We start from the raw sequence: 20,310 nt of genomic DNA, 5'->3' as shown, positions 1-20,310 counted from the left end.
TTGTAGCGATATTTATTATTGGGAAGAGTATGAAACAGGGTGGCTAATTGGTTGCCTGTGGCTGCTTGTATGGTGTTTTACCACATAACCATTTTGTTCCTGAAAGGGCTTTTTGAAGGGAATATGGCTGCTCATCAAGATCAAGCTATGGCATTAATATCACTAATACGAACTGTCTGAGATTTCTCAGTTGCTGACTAAGATGTTAAGAGCTCTCCCAGTGTAAAAAAATGTCAAGTCATTAAAAATTATCAGTTTGGGTAAAATGTAGTTCCTGGCTAGCTGTTACACTACCTGAATGCCAACATAGAAGAAATTTGGAAAAAAGCAAAAAAAAGAATGTTCTGGCTGAGAAAAACCACACCGCTGTCTTGGTGGGTGTGGTGGGGTGGGGGTTGAAGTTGCAGCTTAAGTGCAAAAGATGGCTTCTACTAATAGAGGAAAAATATGCCCAAGGCACTTGGATACATTCAAAATAAGTATAAAAAAGTAAAAAAAAAAAAAAAAAAAAAAAAAAAACCGAAATACTTTTAAGATCATCTAAAATAGATGCCAAATCACAACATCCAGATGGAACAAAGATGAGCCTTTTACAAATAGACTGTGGTGTACTGGTGTGACCTGAATGTCAGTATGATTTAGAAATGTTAGAAATTAAAAAGACGTGATATAGAAACAGTGCAGTTAGACATGTGGGATGGTCATAAGAAGGCATGCCTGACTGTGGAAAGTGACCTTTCACATTTTCAAGTTCAAATCCTGGATATTTCAATCTTGTCAGAAACTTTATTTCAGACGTCATCTGCTAATGATACCTTAAGGGACAGAAAGAAAAAAGGGAAAATGATTTGAGAAATGTTCTTACTAAAGCCTTTCCAAGAGTAGACTTTAAATCAGAAATGATACAAAGGAAGGCAATGCCCCACTACCAATACTTCGAGTCGGACAAGTACAAGCAGAAATTATCCTTAGGATCCCTGCCTAAATCTACTCTATATCCCTTCACCTATACCAGTGGAAGGCAACCTACAATACCTTTATACTAACTTTGGTAATATTACAAGAGCAAAGTGGGTACTTCAGACCTTTTTTCAGTTTTTCATTCATCTGTAGTCAACAGCTTGCCATCATGCCATGTTTAGGATGCATAATGGTTAATGCAACTTTACTATGAAGAGAGAGGCAACGCAGTGAGCCCTAAACCACTGGAAATGGGCAGATTTTTATTCAGCACTTTTTAGAAGCCAGTATTAGACCTCTGTATTCAATAAGTTTGTATTTACAAAAAAAAAGTTCTGCATGGTAGCTTTGATAGTATTGCCCTTCAAAGAAAGGCATTCCTTTATGGCAACCATGAAAATGGTGTGTACTTTACTTCACTACTACTCGAGGCTTTCCCACAGGGGGTTTCTCAGATTCCAAGTGGCTCATTCTTCCATTTTGTCATATGACCTGACTTGTTCCAGATTGTACTTATGAAATGTTTAGTTCAACTGTTTTCGTATTTTCCTATACTTAGACATGCATTTGATGAGGGGTTACAGTTGGGATAATTTGTCCAACACCCAAGGACAGTTAACTACACTATCCTAGTCATTTGGTATTAAATTAAAATATAAGGTGCCCTCCCTTCGTCTTTAATTGGAAGTATTTTTTAGACACAGGAAAAGCAGAATTTTATGAAGTTGCTTTCTGCACTGCCAGCCACCACAGCAAGACATTATTTTAAGGCTTTCGGATCCTTGTCAGCTTTTATCCCTCTGGTTCTCCAAGCAAGGATTTACACAAGGAAACCACAGTGGGCAGTGGAAAGCATATAAATTATATCTGTAGACACTCCTAGTACAGTGATTTCTCTGAACTTGTTAAAAGAATTTCTACAGTAGCTGGATCCTTTAAGCTTGGTATAAGAATGATCTGTTATTCCTTTTATTGTACAACAGCTGACAACATATAACTTAAATTATTACTGGGGTGCTCACCACAAGAAACTGTGTAGTAAGTGGTGGCTGAGCTTCACAGGATAGAATTCTGTAAATCAGTCTGAAGGAGGTGAGTCTATTACAAGGGAAGGAAAGCTTTTCAGAGCAATCTTAATCCAGGGTGCCACTATAGATCAATACGGCCATTATCATGTTGATGTACTACATCGAAGGGCAAGGGAGGCACAAAGACCTTTCATCTGTGAGGAGAGATTTCAGTGCAACTTCTTTCTGCAATTTGCCTTAGAGGTCAGCAAAATCTCTTGGCAGAATCCCTCAAAGTACATGCTGCTAGGTTATAAATAGTAAGTAGATGCTGCAGTTTTTTTCATTAAATAACAAAACGTCTTTCCAGAGCTGGACTTGTTGGTCATTCATATGAATATTTTTATTTTATTGCCCCCGTTTCCCCTACTGCCTGCCAATCATCAGTCACCTCTCAACCAGTGGACCCATTTGTTCCACATCAGTTACGTGAGAGTTGTCCAGAGGATGCCATCAGGGGTGATTCAGCTTCTTGCTTGCTTGTATCTTATCTCCCTACATGTACTTCACAAAGCACCTCGGGGGGGGGGGGGCACATACAATGAGCTGATTGCAATGGCCATCCCCTCATTTCTGCATAGGGCATTCAATTTATACAGCTCTGCCCCATTCCCTGGAAGCATAAAAAGCAATTTTTGAAGTCTACACCAGGGGAATCATAGTCTGTGTGCCCTTGACTGAGTGCAACTATGCTCATCCACTAAGAGAGGTAAGCAGGCCACACACCTTCATTTCACTCCCCCTTAATACCTGGCTGTGAACGTACTGCCCCTAAGAAAGTGATTAGATTTTAAAAAGTCTTTCAAGTTTTTATACACTAATCCCAGACCTGACCCAGCAGCTATAGCATAAGTTAATCCTGCTGCTGCCAAATATTTTGTTAATTCTAGTCCTTCTGATATGGATGGTAAAGCTTTTGATAAGTTTTGGAAAGAAATGTATGCTTCTGCAATTTTGATTTTTAAGACTTCTAAACTGTCAAGCTTGTATATTAGTTTATCTTTACTGATTATGAAAGTATCAGGAATGTTGTGACTTCAGATCTGAAGTAGTTAACTTAATTTTATCTGCAATCTATGGGTATTCGGATCCATATCGGATCCGAGCCAGCAAGTTATTTTCTAGCATCTGCTCTGAGCTCCTCCCTCTACTTATAATGCACCACCATCTCCTGCCTTCCCTCAGATCTCGTTTGCCGCGCCATAGTGAGCATCATGGTCTCTTTTGTTCTAAGCTTAGGGATAAGTAAGTTGGTAAGTTGGGATTGTTCTTCCTGTTTAATGTGTATGTGATAGTTAGTGTATCCTACCTCCTCCATTAGTATATAACGATTTGTTTGTCGATTCAAAAAAAAAAAAAAGTTCTTTTTTTTTTGTCTTGCCAGTTGCTGTTTGGCCCACTTTACCTCAGCATGTGTGTGTGTGTTGTATTCTTGCTGTAGGGAGTGGCGTTCAGTGTTGGATTATGGCTGATCAACCTAAATCAGTCTTCAAAAAATGTAGTGTGTGGCCTCAAGCTCTCACCGGCTGATGGTCACACTCTGTGCATAATTTGTTTGGGAGTGCCCATTTATCCACCCAGTGTGCTATCTTTGCAGGTTTTAACCCAAGAGCCCTCTGGGATTGAAAGGCCAAATTGGTCACTAAGGGTCTTCTCTGTGCTTCTATGCTGGATTCTGCTTCGGCCTCAGTCTCAGGTGCTCCAACCAAACCTCCCACCTAGACAGGGACTCAAACTCCTGCTTCTTCTGGTGCTGGGGCAGACAAGCAAAAAGAAAAAGAGAAAGAAAAAGATAGAGACAAGGACAGAGAAAGGTGCAGGGAGGATAAAGAAAGGAGGAGGGATAGGCCTCGTAAGAGATTCCCGGACAGGGAGCCTTTCCTTAGCCCTCCTTCATAGACTTTGAGGCCAGTTTCTCCATGACTCCGACCACCCTGTTTCTCGCCGGATCCACTGGAATCTTTAGATCCGAGGCGTTACTGAGAAGACCAGCCAGATCCGAGTCGGTTGCATCTTCATGATCGACTCTGAGCCTATCGGACTTGGACATGGACAGGATGATGCGGAGATTTCTTTAGGCGTAAATACAGATGGGAGTCTTGCCAGGCCCCTCTCCCTCCGAAGGGGGGATCTCCATGCCTTTTTTCCGCCCCATCTCTCCTTCCCCGATCCAGGCGACTGCTTCGGGGTTTTTGGATCTGAGACTCTTTGGAGCTGGTAGCTTGGCGCCGACTGTTCCTCCAACCTCGACTCCCGCTGTTACTGTGATTTCCTCTGATCCGGCTAGTTCAGATCCAGGTGATTCTCTGAGCCGTGGATAGTGAGTCAGACCCAAGGGAATGGATTCTTCTTCGGCTCTGGCCTGTTCGGATCTGAGCCATTCCCTTGAACCTCAGGCTACCCTTGATTTGGCTCTGATCCCCGCTTTGGACCCGGGAAGGGCTTCTTCCTTCCTGGCTGCCAAGGAGGTACTCTCTCCATCACCGTTCAAAGTGGTGGAGAGGGTTCTCTCCCAAGGATTGACACCTCAGCCCATCTTCTCTGATTCCACCCAGACCCCTCTGCATTTGGCGTCGACTCCCTTCATCCTGTCTCAAGGACAGCTCATGCCAGAGGAGCTCCAGGTTATTCCCTTTGAGGGAACCCCCCGTGCTCACGAGTCCTCTTTAGAGAGTCCCACTGAAGAGGGCCCCCATAAGCGCACGTGCAAAAGGAGGCACTTGGACTCCCCTGAGTCCATCACTACAGACAGACTTAGATGAGGGAGAAGGTTCCCCCAGATCACTTCCCAAAGATGTCTCCTTCAGAGACATCATGGAGATCCCCCACCAGAGGGGAGGTTGGTCAGCCCCAAAACCTTTGACAGATGAGTCTGTGTTCCTGGAGGCTTTTGGCATGGGCCCATCTACTTCCTGGGTGTCCCCACCAGTGAATCCCTTAGTGGACCTTATCACCACATGGGCATGGAAGGAGCCTGACACCGTAGACCCTATCCCCAAGTGCCCTGACAAGATTCTGTCTCCTCTCACCGACAGACAACCGTGGTCTAAAGGAGCCCCTATTGACGATATGGTGGTCACAGCAGCCACCAAAAAGGAACTAGCACAGGAAAGGTCCTCAGTCCACCCTCCTGACAAGGAGTTCAGGTTGGTGGATAGATTTGGAAAGTGTGTTTATTCGTCAGTGACTTTTTCCATCCGTGTGCTGAACTATTTGGCACGTTATCTGGCTTCAGCGAGACCTTGTCTCAGAATTTGCTGAGTCACCACCAGAGTCCTTATCACAGCAGGACAAACGACTGTTCTCCTCGAAAATGTCGAATCTGAAGTCTGTATTGAACACATCCATGCATCTCCTTTCCCACGCTACAGAAGAAGTGGATAGGGCAACTGGGACAGGCGTAGCCATGAGGTGTAATGCCTGGCTCAGGTTGTGTCAGTTTGCAGACCCCTTGAAGGTGTCATTTATCAATGCCCCTTATGACGGTTCCTCCCTTTTTGGGAAGACAGTATGTGACACTCTTGTCCAAAGCGAAAAAGATGGGAAGACTTTGTCTGCCATTGGGATCCGCTTCTCTAACCCTCAGCGGTCCTTTTCTAGGAATCAAAGAGGGCAAAAGAAGATGTAGTTCTGGAAATCTCAGTTTTCCCAGGAGTCTCAGGACAACTATTCCCCCCAGAGGCAGAGGGGGACAGGATCGACGCCGACCCAGGGGTAGATTGGGTCCTAGGAATTTCGGGTCTAGAGAACCTTTTTCTGACAGGCTCGCCCAACAGCCCTGAGGGATTGCCTGACTGTCCTACTCTGGAGGCAGTCAAGGGGAGATCGTCATCGCACCAAGCGGCATGGGAGTCCATAACTGCAGATCATTGGGTTCTACAAATAATATCCAGAGGCTACACTATCCCATTTGTTGCCCCACCGAGGCCTACAAGAAACCTCTCAGATGTTCTACCCACTCAAAGGGAGGCCGCAGCTTTAGAGGTTTTAAAGCTACTTATGAGCCATCGAACTGGTCCCCTTTTGCCAGTCTGGATTAGGCATTTATTCCAGGTTCTTTTTAGCACCAAAAAAGATGGGGGACCTCAAGCCCATATTGGACCTGTCCGTCGCCAAACAAAAGTTCTGGATGATCACCTTACAGTCCATTCTACCTTATCTCTGAAAGTGCGACTGGATATTCTCGTTAGACCTCCAGGATGCCTACTACCATATCAAAGTTCACAGAAGCTCCAGGAGGTTTCTTCGCTTCTGGCTGGGAGCCAGTCACTTCCAGTTCAGAGCTCTATCCTTTGGTCTCACCACAGCCCCCAGGGTGTTCACCAAGGTAATGGCAGTTGTAGCAGCTCACCTGAGGCTTCAGGGAATTCAGGTCTTTTCGTACCTGGACGACTGGCTCTTGACTGCGTCCACAAAGTGTCTTCCGTGTCTGGCCCAAGACTACTTTCTTCTCCTGGAAGATCAATTGGGGATTACAGTCAATGATCACAAATCCAAATTGCAACCGGTACAAGTTCTAGACTTCGTCGGGGCATGGCTAGAGACTTTGCAGCTAAAAGTTTTCTTAACACCAGAAAGGATCTTACATCTCAGGTGTCACATAGCTCAAATAGTGAACCTCAAATTTCCAAAGGTGAGAGGTGTTCTCCAGGCTTTGTGCTCCATGGCTGCCTCTATATCTATTCTTCCTTGCACACACCTTCATATGTGGGTTCTTCAATGCACTCTGGCAGTTCAGTGGTCTTGGCTAGACCTGCCCATGGATTTTCCGATCAGAATCGGTCACACCTGCAGGACGTCCCTCCTTTGGTGGCTAAGTTCACCGGAGGTTGCAGCTGGACACCCCTTCGTGTCATCCCCAGTCCAAGCCACAGTGACCACGGACACCTCCCAACTCGGGTGGGGGGGGGACAGTGTTTGGGAAGGACAGTCCAAGGCATGTGGTCCCAGACAGAGACCAAGTTGCACATAAATGTTCTGGAGATGAGGGCAGTGCTTTTAGCGTTGAAAGCCTTTCACACTATCCTCCCTCTCAGAATGATTGCACTTCAGTCAGACAACATGTCGGTTGTCTGGTATGTCAACAAACAAGGGGGAACTAGATCCTATCCCCTGTGTTGTGAGGCCATGAGAGTGTGGGAGTGAGCGACTTCCACCGGTCGGTTTCTGATTGCAACACACATCCCGGGACACTCCAACATTTTAATGAACAGATTGAGTTGGGCTATTCTGATGGCCATACAAGTGGTCTCTTAAACAGTCAGTAGCGGAGGAAATATTCCTTGCATGGGGACAGCCTTGCTGTGATCTCTTCGCATCTCCTTCCAAAAGCGAAGTGCAGTGAGTTCTTCACTCTGATTCCCTCCCCAGGGGATGTCCCCAGAGACACTCTAGTCCATGTTTGGTCCCCCTGGCTTCTATATGCTTAACCTCCATTACCACTCATTCCGAAGTTTCTTCAGAAAGTTTGCCGACTGGGGTGCAAAGTGATCCTCATTGTCCCATTCTGGCCTCGCCAAGTTTGGTTTTCCTTCCTTTTGTCTCATCTTCTAGCTCCTCTGTGGATTCTGTATCCCTGCCCAGATCTAATCTCTCATCCCTCGGGTGCCTGCCCGCCCAACCTGGACAGCCTCAAGCTGACAGCTTGGTTGCTCCAGTTTCTTTGATTGCGAGGACTTTCGTTCTTTCATCCCCTGTAAAATCTATACTAGTGGCCTCTCTTAAAGCTTCCACTAGGAAAGTTTATTGCAGTAAATGGAAGCGTTTTTCCATTTGGTCCTCTCACAGGAACCTGGACCCTTTTACAGCCCCTGTTCCGGTGGTGGTAGATTTTTTTGACTAGTATCTTTCAGCAAGGAGCTAGCTTCTACACGGTGAAAGTACAGTTGGCAGCCATTTCTAATTTTCATGTTGGGGAAGATAACATTGCCTTGGCCTCTTCTAGACTGTGTAAGGCTTTTTTTAAATGCACTTTTCTTTTGTGTCCTCCTGTCAAAGATTTGGTGCCTCCTTGGGACCTTACCTTCGTCCTCCAGGCATTGGTGGCTCCCCCCTTTGAACCTGCAGCTTCAGTGGAACTAAAATTTTTGTCTTGGAAGACGGCCTTTCTAGTGGCCATTACATCAGCCAGGAGGGTTTCTCAGCTTCAGGCTTTGTCTGCCATGCCTCCTTATTTGGTCTTCCATAAGGATAAGATATCTCTCTGTACAAATCCTTCATTTTTACCCAAAGTGGCATCTGAATCAAACATAAACCAGTCTATTAATCTACCCGTTTGCTTTCCCAATTTCCAAAACAAGGGTGAATATAAACTTCACTTGTTAGATGTTCATAGACGACTTTGTTTCTATCTTCATAGAACAAAGTCATCCCACAGATCCAACCAATTGTTCGTTTCCTTTTCCAAACCTTTTTTGGGAAAGGCCATTTTCAAGGTTCCCTTAGCTAGATGGATCACGCTTTCCATTTCATATGTTTACAAAGCAAAAGGTTTATCTCCTCCTGGTATAATTAAAGCTCACTCTACCAGGTCCATGGTGACTTCTGCTGCCTTTTGGTCTAGGGTTTCTTTGGATAATATTTGTGCAGCAGCAACTTGGGCAAATCCACATGCCTTCATTTCTCATTATAAATTAGACCTGATTTCCAGAGGAAGAGCATCCTTTGGTTCTGCGGTGCTCAGGAATATCCTTCCATGAGGGCCTCCCAGGATTTAAGTAGCTGGGGACTCTGTCCCACAGGTTGCAGGTAAAATGAAGTTAACTACTACAGATAAAGAAGTTATGTACTCACCATAACGTTCCATCTGTGTAGTTATACTTCATTTTTCTGTAATATTCCCTCCCTCTGTCCCCCTGACCTTATCATATTCATAAGTATGTTGGGTTCTTGGGGTTGAGTTGCTAATGTGTATAGTTGCAGCAAACTCGATCTGAGGGAAGGCAGGAGATGGTGGTGAATTATGGGTAGGTGGAGGAGCTCTGAGCTTAGAGCAGATGCTAGAAAATAATTTGCCGGCTCAGATCCAATATGGATCCGAATACCCACAGGTTGCAGAAAAATGAAGTATAACTACTCAGATGGAACATTATGGTGAGTACATAACTTCTTTTTTCCTTCTATTTCTCAAGTCACTACTCATTCTTTGAAATGTGTTTGACTGTGCTGATGCAGCTGCCACTGGTACTACTTTAAGGAAGTTTGCCTGACTCCATTCTCAGAACCTCCCAGAAAATGTAAAAAGTGGAATCCTAAATTCTCCCTTGGATAGAGATTTAGTTTTTGGACCCTCTGCTGCACAGGTTATTAAAAAGTGTGATGAGAGAGGTAGGCTGATTTAGGGAATCTCTCAGATTTTCCAGCCCTCCTCCTGTAAATTCACAAAGGGATTCTCTGCTCCCTTGTCTAATTTTGGAAAGAAGCAAAATAAGATGAATGGACAAAATGCTGGTAAGCAGATGTTTAGAAAGCAATGTCAGGGAAGTTCCAAACAGAAAGGAGGGAACCCCCCAGAATAAAGGATACTCAAGTCAGAAGGGACTATGAGACCTTGTTTCCACCTCCCACTGTGGCAGTCCCTTGCCCTTACCAGAAGAGTCTGAATCTCCATTTCTCTGTTTTGCAATAGATTTTTTCAGATAAATGGGTGCTGAAGATGATTCATCTAGGATACAGATGGCAGTTGGAGAAAAATTTTTCTTTCCAGAGGATTCTTCCTCAGTGCTGGACCAAATTTTCAGTTAACTTCTGCCTTGTACTATACGCTTTTGCAGGGATAATAGAAGCGGTTTCTCTTCTTTTAGGTAAAGGTTTTTGACTCTTAAATTCTATTCCAGGAGATTGCCACAAAGGTGAGGGAATACCTAAAGATTCTAGGTCTCCTACCTTATATGATTTCTCATACCTCTTTTAGGGCTGCACACAAGAAAGATACAAGGGCATCTGAAATGTCTTTGATCCCAACAAGCATCAACACCCATTGTCCTTGCAAATTTTGGGATATGGGAAAAGGTTAATAAGATAGTGGAGACATTAAATTTCTCAGAAGGTCTCCCATTCTCCCCTCCTGTACCCAAGTGGTTTGTCATTACACAGGCTTCAGACATTGCTTGGGGAGCAGTGCCAAATGGGTATAAAACTGCAGGGTCTTTGAGACATGAAAGATGGAACAAAACACACAAACTTAAGAAATGCTAGCTCTTACAGATACTCTCAACTTTCTGAATCATCTGTGGTCCCAGGACTTCAAGTGTATACAGACAATACCACAGTGATGTGGCACATAAGCAAGCAAGGCGGGGAAACCAGATCTGAACTTCTGCAGACTAGCCATGTTAACATAGGATATACAGTAGCCTTACAGCACCATCTCACTCTACAGGCATCCTGCATTCCATCAGAGCAAAACTGCGTGTCAGACAAGCTGAGCAGGACAAAGGCAGATTGACACGAATGAAAGCTGATTCCGGTGTTTTCCATGATTTGATCCATCTCTGGGGGGATTCTTCAGGTAGATCTTAATTGTCTGTTTTCCAAACAATCAACTGCTAAAGTAGTGTCGTAGAACTTCTTGTAATAAGGCCTGGAGGAAAGATGCCTTTTCTTTCCCTTGGAAAGATGCCTTTTCTTTCCCTTGGAAAGATGCCTTTTCTTTCCCTTGGAAAGATGCCTTTTCTTTCCCTTGGAAAGATGCCTTTTCTTTCCCTTGGACAGGAATGTTCCTGTATTCATCCTGATTTCCAGGGTACGTCTGAAGATTCAGAAGTACTCCCCAGCAATCATTTTGATGACTCCCTTCTGGACCAGACAATAGTGGTTCTGTCTTCTTTTGGAATTGTCCATGGGTAGTTAACACAAGCTTCCTCACAGACTAGATTTACTTGCACAAGATCAGGGGTGTTTGATCATCCTGACCCCAACAATTACAGCTAACTGCCGGAGAAAAAGGGTTTCATTACCTTTTAAGCACATATTTTCTGAGGACGTCCAGCAGGTACTAATGGAGGCAAGAAAGCCTGCCAATAGAAAATCATATATAAGCAAATGGAAAAGGGTTTTTAGTTGGTACCAAAAAAGCGCATCTATTCATGGATAACATTCCTATGGTTTTACAGTATTTGTGTGAGTTACTATCCAATTACTCCTTAGACAAGGGTCATTTGTTGTCCATTTCAGCATGTCTGCCCATGGATCCCTCTCTTTCAATGCAGACTCATGAAAATATGTTTTAAGGGGGTCTTAAGCCTCTCAGGAAAGCAGAGTCCTCCTTGGGATCTTTAATTTTGTGTTAGTAACCCTTGCTCCATTTGAACCAGCTCATCTAACTGACTTGAGGTTCTTAACCTGGAAAACAGTATTGCTGATTGCTCTGACCTCTGTAAGACTATTATTTTGGTTACAAACTCTGAGTGGGTCAACCTTGTCTCATTTTCCACCATGATAGCTTATTTGAGAATGAATCTTTTTTTTATATCGAAAGTGGTATCCATGTTTACTTTAAAACCAGTCTATACATCTCCCTGTTTTCTTTCTAGAACCCCAAAACAAAGGAGAAATTATACTTCATACCCTGGATGTACTTAGACAACTTTAGTTCTGTGTTGACGGAACAAAATCTTTCAAAACTTCTGATAATTTGTTAATTTCTTGTGTAGGTAAGAAGGGGCAATCTGTGTCAAAGTAGACCATTTCCAAATAGTTCTCAGACTATTACCATTTTTTGTTTCTACCACAACAAAATTATTCCAGGCAGTGTCTAGGCTTATTACCAGGATCTTTACTTCATCTATGACTTTTTGGGAAGGGTTGGACTGTAAATGTATTCTAGAAGAAGCAATTTGGTCTTATGTGCATACTTTTGCAAAGTACTACAAACTCAATTCCTTGTCCAGGTCTAAGATGGGCTTTGCTAGGACCATTTTCCAGGGACTCCAGGACTATACTGTTTTTCCATCTCCCAGTTATTTTAAGCTGGGGTAATCTACCGATGTAACTAAGGCTGGTGCTACTATGAAGAACATAGTACAGCTGTTAAACAGCTTTACCATAACAGTAGCTGTTCAAATGATCATTGCTGCAGTAGCAGCCGCCTCCCCTCTATTCCTCTTGTTCTTTGTGTTTTTTTGCCAGTGTGTGGACATGTATTTTTTCCTAGCAATTTCCTCTCTGGGTTAGCCTCCCTGTCTCAGTTGTCATGAAAACTGTGAAGGGCTTGGTTGCACAAACCTGAATCGACTCAACTCCGCTTGTGCTGACTAATGGTTTGGGTGTGTGGAAGGTGCCCTGAAGCTAATGTTACTGCAACAGTGATCATTTGAATATCTACTGTTATGGTAAGTGTGCTTAAACAATTGTACTTTTATTTTCTATGTTAATACCCCTCTTTCTACATCTGTTAACTGAGGAAGTTGCAACTGTCTCAAGTATATTGCCATTTCTTGTGTGTTACTCTCAAACTATATCTTGTGTATATACTGTGTTGTAATAGTTTACTATTACATTCAGAATTTTTCTTGGGTCAATTTTTACCCTACAGTTCTCATAGTTACTGATTTGTAATTTTCTTTTTAACCTTTGGTTGCCTCACTGAGCCAGCAATTTGGTTGATCTAGGATTGTTGTCAAAAATAGATGTTATGTTGTCCTATCTCGCCTTCATTCTTGCTGGTTGGGTTCGGAGACAATCCTCTGCTCCGACTCGGCTGATTTACTATAGCTTGAGAGCTTTTACTAGCTCGAGGCTATCCCTTATCCCAACATGCCTAGCAGTAGCTACCCAGATCTTGTTTGCTGCTTGTAGCATCGAGATTGCGACTACTGGCTCAGGCTAAGTATTTTGTGCTTTTTTTCTATTTATCACTATTTTTCTAAATTTATTGTGGTTGTATTGACACGTTAGAGTGTATACTATCCCCTGTTAGTCTAATGACCCCTTTCTCTGCTTGTTGTGGTGCTTTTGGCTGTTGTTTTCTTCCCAGGCCTTGCTTTCCTCTTCGAGCCCGTTTAAATTAGAGGGTTCTTCTTTTTCTCCCTCACACTTTCTGGGATAGCCATTTAAGTTAGAGGCTCTCCCATTGGGGGAGTCTCCATTTAAGTTAGAGGCTCTCCCCTTCTTTTCTTCTCCCCTTCAAAAAAAAAAAAAATCTTCCTTTTTTGTTGTTGAGCTACCTGTTACAGCCTGGTTGCAGTTAGTTGTTGTGTGCTGTTAGCTGATAGCTTTGTTTTTTTTTTTTCCAGTACTGTGAAGAATTCCTCTGGTCTAGTATTACCATGTCTAAAGAGTCGAAACCCTCTGGGTTTAAAAAATGCGGCTCATATTGCTAGAAAATGTCCCTTACGGATGGGCACATGAGACTCTTGCTCGATCTGTGACGCTTTCAGTTCTAGAGACCTGCAGGAGAGAAGAAATAAGCTAATTTTATGTGGCTTCCTGAAGAACCCTCAAGATTCTTCATGTCGGAGTCCTCAGCCAGCTAAAGTGTCCAAGAAACACACCAAGCCATCAGTTCCAAGTTTGGAACAGACAAAAATCACTGAAAAGCCTTTGGCTCCCAGCATTGGCTCCAGCAAAGCTAAGTCTCCAACGGCTCCATCTGTGTCCCCGGAGCCAGTCCGGACCCATAAGCGATAAAGGTCTCCTTCTTTGGAGCCGGTACGCTCTGCTCCGCAATCTCCTATGTTGCAACCTAGAGAGGGCAGTCACCGGTCCTCTTCACACTCCTCTCGGTCCTCCAGGCTTTCGGATCACGATGTGGAGAGAGTGGTCAACAGGCTCCTCAAGTCACAGGCACTTGCCAAATTGCTTTCGAGCCCAGCCCATAAGGAATTGGCTCCTTTGGCCCATCCAGCTTCTCCATTGGTTCCTCCTCAGACTCTCTTGAGCTTGGAGCTGGAGGGGATGGAGGTCATGGTGATGGAACAGTCAGCTATGGTTTCTCCTCCCTTATCAGTTCTGACAACCACTCCGATCTCTGTCTCAGTCCTTTGAGGGATCTGGGTGCCGAAGCTCTCTTGCCAGCTCTGAGGGGGGAAGTGGCATCAGACCCTTGTCCGACCCTGCTCTCCCTCTTGGAGCTTCAGTACAGGTGAGCTCTGCTCCCGCATTGGTCTTGGAGCTGTCACTCCCGGTTCGCAGGAGATCTCCGGGCTCTTTGGAGCCAGTGGCTCCGACTCGGGACCGTGGCATCTTCGAGGTGATGAACGTGCTGTCTTATGAGACTGCACCACCCTCTGTTCCATTGGCTCCTTCTCCCTCGGTGCCTGTGCCTGCCTTTGCCCCTCCTCCTGCCTCCAAGCATAGGGAACCTATGCCCCAGGATGCCCCACTGGGTAACCCACCTCTTCTGAAACCTCCCCTGAACATTTGGAGGAGGCCCCTCGAAAGAAGAAATGTAAGCGGAAACATCTAGACTCCCCTGAGTCTATCACTTCGGATACAGACTTGGCTGAATCAGAAGGGTCCCCACAGTCCCCCTCTGAGGATGTCTCTTCAGACATCTTGGAAATCCTTAGACAGAGGGGTGGCTGGAAGTCCCTAGCCCCTTCTGAGGACGAGTCTGTCAACCTGGATGCATTTGGTTCCCGACCCTCCACCACTTGGGTGTCTCCGCCTTTCGACCTACTTGTCTGTAGTGAGTCGAAAGGCGTGGAACGCTCCAGAGACCTTGGAACCAGTTCCGAGGAGACCGAATAAATTTATTACTGCTCCCGAGGATGAGTCTTTCCTTTTCAAAGGGGTCCCTGTTGATGCCATGGTGGTGGCAGCAGTCACTAAGAAGGAACTTGCGGAAACTTCATCTGTCCATCCGCCGAACAGAGTCTCGTACGATGGACAGGTATGGGAAGCATATGTTTTCTTCAGTGACCTTTACTCTCGGGTCACTGAATTACTTGTCTCATTTCACATGACTTCAGAGGGATCTCCTGAAGAAGCTAGGAGATACCCTGAAAGATCCTACAGCTGAGGGAATTGTGAACAGGGCAGCTTCCCAGCTTGCGACCTTGACCTCCGTGGTTAACTCCTCCATGAGGCTCACTTCTTATGCAGCAGATGGAGTGAGTAGGGCAGCAGGTACCAGAGTAGCTTTGCAGAGACCATCCTGGATATGCCTTTGTCAGTTTGTGGAACCTTTTTAAGTCTTCATTTACCAACACCCCCTTCGATGGCTCATCCTTGTTTGGGCCTCAGGTAAAAGAGACTCTCACCAGGTGTGAACAGGATAGCAAGACTCTCTCTGCCATAGGAGTCAGTTTTTCCACTCCATCTAGACCTTATCCTAAAGGTCAGAAGAGTGGAAAGATGTGGTTCCGAAAATCCCAGGGAGCTTCGCATGACACTCTTGGGGATTTTTCCCCTAGGGGCAGAAGATGCCACCCTCGCAGTAGAGGGGGTCCGCAACAACAGGGCAACAGAGATACTTTCTCTGCTAGGCCCTTCCAGCTGTCCTGAAGGGAGGCCCGGCTGTCCACCACTGGAGGCAGTCTGGGACAGACCATCACTGTACCCAGCAGCCTGGCAATCTATCATGATAGAAACATGGGTACTGTTGATAATATCCAGGGGTTAAAAATTCCCTTTTCTCAGTCCCCCACAAAGGAAAAACATTCTATCCCAGATGTTCCACCCAGTCTTCGGGATCATGCAATCCTAGAGGTTCAAAGATTGCTAAAAAGTGCCATCCAGGAAGTCCCCGCAGACCAAATCAGATTTGGAACTTACTCAAGGTTCTTCTTAGTTTGAAAAAAGACAGGGGACTTGAGACCCATTTTGGATCTCAGCAAACTAAACCAATCGGTAAAACAGATGAAGTTCTGGATGGTAACACTGAAGTCCATTCTTCCCTTCTTGGGTCAGGACAATTGGATGTGCTCCATAGATCTCTAGGATGCATACGATCACACAAAAATGGACAGGCAATCCAGGAGAGTCCTACGCTTCCGGCTGGGAGCCAGTCATTATCAGTTCAGGGCCCTGCCCTTTGGTCTCACCACAGCCCCCAGGATGTTCACCAAGTGTATGGCAGTGGTCACGGCTCACCTGAGGCATCTAGGATTCCAGGTGTTTCCATATCTAGATGACTGGTTCCTCACTGCTACCCCTGAGCATCGACTGATCAAAGCATGGGACTAAAAAATCCAAACTTGTTCCCAGTTAGGTATCATAAACTGTGGAAAGTCTACCTTGTCAGTATATTACCCTTATAGGGGCAGACTTCGATACAAGACGTATTATAGCAAAACTGCCTCAAGACGGGGTGTCAGCTATTCATCAGTAAGTTTTGTTTCTCATAAAGAAGATGAGAGTTCAGGCAAGATAAGTTTTACAAGTCTTGGGCTCAATGGCTGCTGTAGTTATGACAGTTCCTTTAGCATGCTTCCACATGTGGATTCTGCAGTGGCTTCTTTTCGCTCTGTGGTATTTCCAGGATTTGCCAATGTCACACATGATCTTGATCATGGAATCTTGCAAAAAGGACCTAGTATGGTGGCTTGTCTCCCCCCAGGTGACTCTGGGTAAACCCTTTCTAGATCCCCATCCTGTAGACAGTGACCACAGACACTTCCCAGAAAGGGTGAGGGAGGGCATTATCTGGGACAGACTGTCCAAGGAATGTGGCAACCTCACTTGTATCATCAATGTTCTAGAGATGAGAGCAGTGCTTCTGGCGTTGCAAGCACTTCAAGACTCTCTACCTACCGGGAGCATTGCAATTCAGACAGACAATATATCAGTGGTATGGTACATCAACAAGCAGGGCGGAACCAGATCTTACCCCTTGTGTCAGGAGGTGCTTTGAGTATGGCAATGAGCGATGTCCTCTCAACATTTTTTGATTGTGATGCACATTCCCAGAAAACCCAACATGATAGCGGACAGGCTCAGCAGGGCTATCCTCATGCCCTCACGAGTGATCCCTGAAACAAGAAATTGCAGACTTGATTTTCCGCAAATGGGGCCAACCATGCTGCAATCTTTTTGCCACTCCCCTAAACAACAAATGCAGCAGATACTTCCCCCTAGTTCCTCCTCTGGGACAGTCACCCAGGGATGCACTTGTTCACGATTGGCCTCCTGGACTACTATATGCCTTTCCACCTAATTCAAAAGGTATTTCAGAAAGCAAAATCACTGGGTTGCAAACTCATCCTCATTGATCCTTACTGGCCTCATCAGAAATGGTTTCTGTTTCTTTGCCATCATCTTCAACTGGAGCCTTGGATACTGGACCCAGTTTTGGACCTCCTGACGCATCAGTCAGGTGGGCTTCATCCATCCCTCCAAATTCTCAAGCTGACTGCCTGGTTACTCCACTTCCAGTCTTAGCCAGGCTCCCAAACATTTCCCCTGCTGTACAACACATCCTAGTTTCCTCCCACAAGCTCACTACCAGGAGGAGTTACACTAGCAAATGGAAGAGGTTCTCTTATTGGGCGAAGAGTAATGATATTGATCCCTTCACTGCTCCTGTTCACAAGATTTTTGACTTTCTGACCGAAACCTTTGAAAAAGGGGCAGTTGCAGCTACTATTAGGGGCCAACTTGCTGCCATCTCCAATTTTCATGTAGGAGACTTGGGTTCTAACATTATGTCCCATAAGTTGTGCAGAGCATTCTTACGAGGCACAACACTTTTACGGCCCCTGGTAAGAGAACCCCCCCCCCGGACCTAAACTTGGTTTTAGCTTCTATGGTTCTGCCACCTTGAACCAACAGCATTTGCCTCCTGAAATTTCTGTCTTTGAAAACCCTCTTCTTGGTTGCTATAATCTCAACCAGATGGGTTTCTGAATTACATGCTTTGTCTGTTCACCCACCGTATCTATTTTTCACAAAGATAGTCTCTCTCTTAGGACCAATCCTTCCTTCTTGCCAAAGGTATGTTCAGAGTATAATTTAAATCAGTCCATTGAGCTTCCTGTGTTCTTCCCCAATTTTGGCAACAAGGTAGAGTATAGACTACACCAATTGGATGTTCATAGACAATTACATTTTTATTTACACAGGACCAAGGACCTCAGAAAATCAGGCCAATTGTTTATATCCTTTGCTGACAATAAACAAGGTTACCCAGTTTCAAAAGTGACCTTATCAAAATGGCTGTTGGACACAATCAGTTATTCATATGATTTGCATAAAAAAACACTTTCAGGAAAGCCCAGAGGACATTCAAACCAGGGTCTTAGCCACTTCTGTTGCCTTCCAAGCTAAATTGCCTTTAGATTCAATCTGTGCAGCAGCAACATGGGCAAATCCTCATACATTTATCACTCATTACAAAGTGGATGTGGTCTCCCAGAATAGGGCATCCTTTGGTTCCACGGTCCTGAAGAGTTTGTTCCAGTGAGCCACCCAAGAACCAGGTGCTGAGGACATGGTCCCAACCAGCAAGAACGAAGGCAAGATGGGACATCATAACCTAAAGAAGTTATGTACCTATCATAACGTTCCATGTTTGTTGTCTTTCATCTCACCTTCCTCCTTGCATCCCCTCCACCTTCCCCCTTCCTGGAGGTTCGAGAGGAGTTCTTTTATTGGTTACAGTGGCTGAGTTTCCAGCTGACATATTAGGTTAGTTAACCATGCATTGTTTTTTTCCTCTTTCCTTCCTACCTTAGATGTTTAAGAGCTTAGTAAAAGTTGTTTTTTTTTCCTATATATGTCTAGCATGGGCTATTGCAAACGAGACCTGGGTAGCTACCGCTAGGCATGTTGGGATAAGGGGTAGCCTCAAGCCAGTAAAAGCTCTCGAGCTATAGTAAATCAGCCGAGTCGGAGCTGAGGATTGGCTCCGAACTCAACCAGCAAGAAGTAAGGCGAGATGAAGAACAACAAACATGGAACATTATGGTAGGTACATAACTTCTTTTATCCAGTGTCCATTTTCATTTGATTCAACCTTTGGGACAATGATCCGATTTGGATCTGGCCTCAGCAACTTCAAACCTTTGGATCCAGGGCTCTGACTCTTCCCCTACCCATAATTCCCTCATCACATTCTAATACCTTCAGACAGAGTTTGCCCCATGTAAGTATATATATATATATATATATATATATATATATATATATATATATATATATATATATATATATGTGTGTGTGTGTGTGTGTGTGTCTGTGTGTGTGTAGGTTTACTATTGTTTGTGCGAACAACATTCTATCGGCTGCAATGTGCCGAAAAACAGAATGTCGAACGCACAAGCAGTTTTGCAACAGATAGTCAACTCCACTTATGCAAATGCATAACTGCATTCACATAAGTAGAAATAGACTATCTGCACGGAGATTGCGGTACAGTGGGGAGTGGAAATTCATCCACACCCCACTGTAGTGCGAACTCTGAGTTAGAATATAAGTAGGGGGGTGTAGGGGGCTTGTCCCCCTGCAGAAACATGATAGCTGTATAGGAGTTTGATTTACATCAGCTCCTATATGACTATCACGTGGTGGTTTCGACAATGTTGAGTTAAATGCGTCGAGCATTTGGTTCGACATTGTGAATAGTAGTTATTTGTACTTTGGGTATACCATTCGTTTATTTGCACGGAAAATGTTTTTCCGTTTGAATAAACAATAGTAAACCATATATGTATAGTGTGTGTGTGTGTGTGTGTGTGTGTGTGTATATATGTATATGTGTGTGTGGGTTTACTATCATTTTGTCGTTCTCACTGCAAGCCAGTTATCATTTTTATGAACCCTATAAACGAAAATCCACTGCAGCGAACAAAAAAAAGTTGAACACAGAAGTGGTGAATGTTCGAATTCGACAAAATTTGAAAATTCATCATACTTCCACAAATGGAATTACTGTGCAATGCACAGTGAAGAATGTGTTTCCAGGTCAGCAAGCCCCCCTGCACCCCCCACACCCCCTGCTACTTAGATATGCAAACTCCGTGATTGAGCTCTAGTGAGGGAAAGGGTACATATTCCAATCCCCACTATAGTGCGATCTGCATGAAACTGTAGAAAGTCACACCAGAGAATGCTGTATTGTATTCGCTGTTGTACATTTTTGCATTCGTTCTTCTGATTCTACCAAAGAGGTTGATTTGGACTACTGTGACTCGCAGAGAGTCCGATCGCCCATTTGATAGTAAACCGTGTGTGTGTGCATGTATTGGATATAGATATGTATTATATAGGTATGTATCAATGGGAAAACTTTGTATTAACCTACTGAGGCTAAAGACAGCTATACCTCCCATAAGTGCTAAGTCATTCTTCCAAGAGCTTAGGTGACTGTTTGGAAGTGGGATAGTGGGAGGGATGTTGAACCTGA

At 44.5% G+C, this 20,310-nt stretch overlaps 1 protein-coding gene across 1 annotated transcript in view; it reads left to right on the top strand.

Moving 5' to 3' along the window:
• Positions 1-20,310, top strand: part of LOC122810608 (tastin-like) — a 1,451,617-nt gene that overhangs the window by 735,494 nt on the left and 695,813 nt on the right. The gene's annotated exons all lie outside the window — the stretch shown is intronic.

The sequence above is a fragment of the Protopterus annectens genome, chromosome 9.part0, assembly GCF_019279795.1.
Source record: "Protopterus annectens isolate FY-2018-M chromosome 9.part0, PAN1.0, whole genome shotgun sequence".
In the NCBI taxonomy this organism is placed as follows: domain Eukaryota; kingdom Metazoa; phylum Chordata; order Ceratodontiformes; family Protopteridae; genus Protopterus; species Protopterus annectens.
The sequence above is the reverse complement of the archived record's forward strand: the minus strand, read 5'-3'. Positions and strand labels throughout refer to the sequence as shown.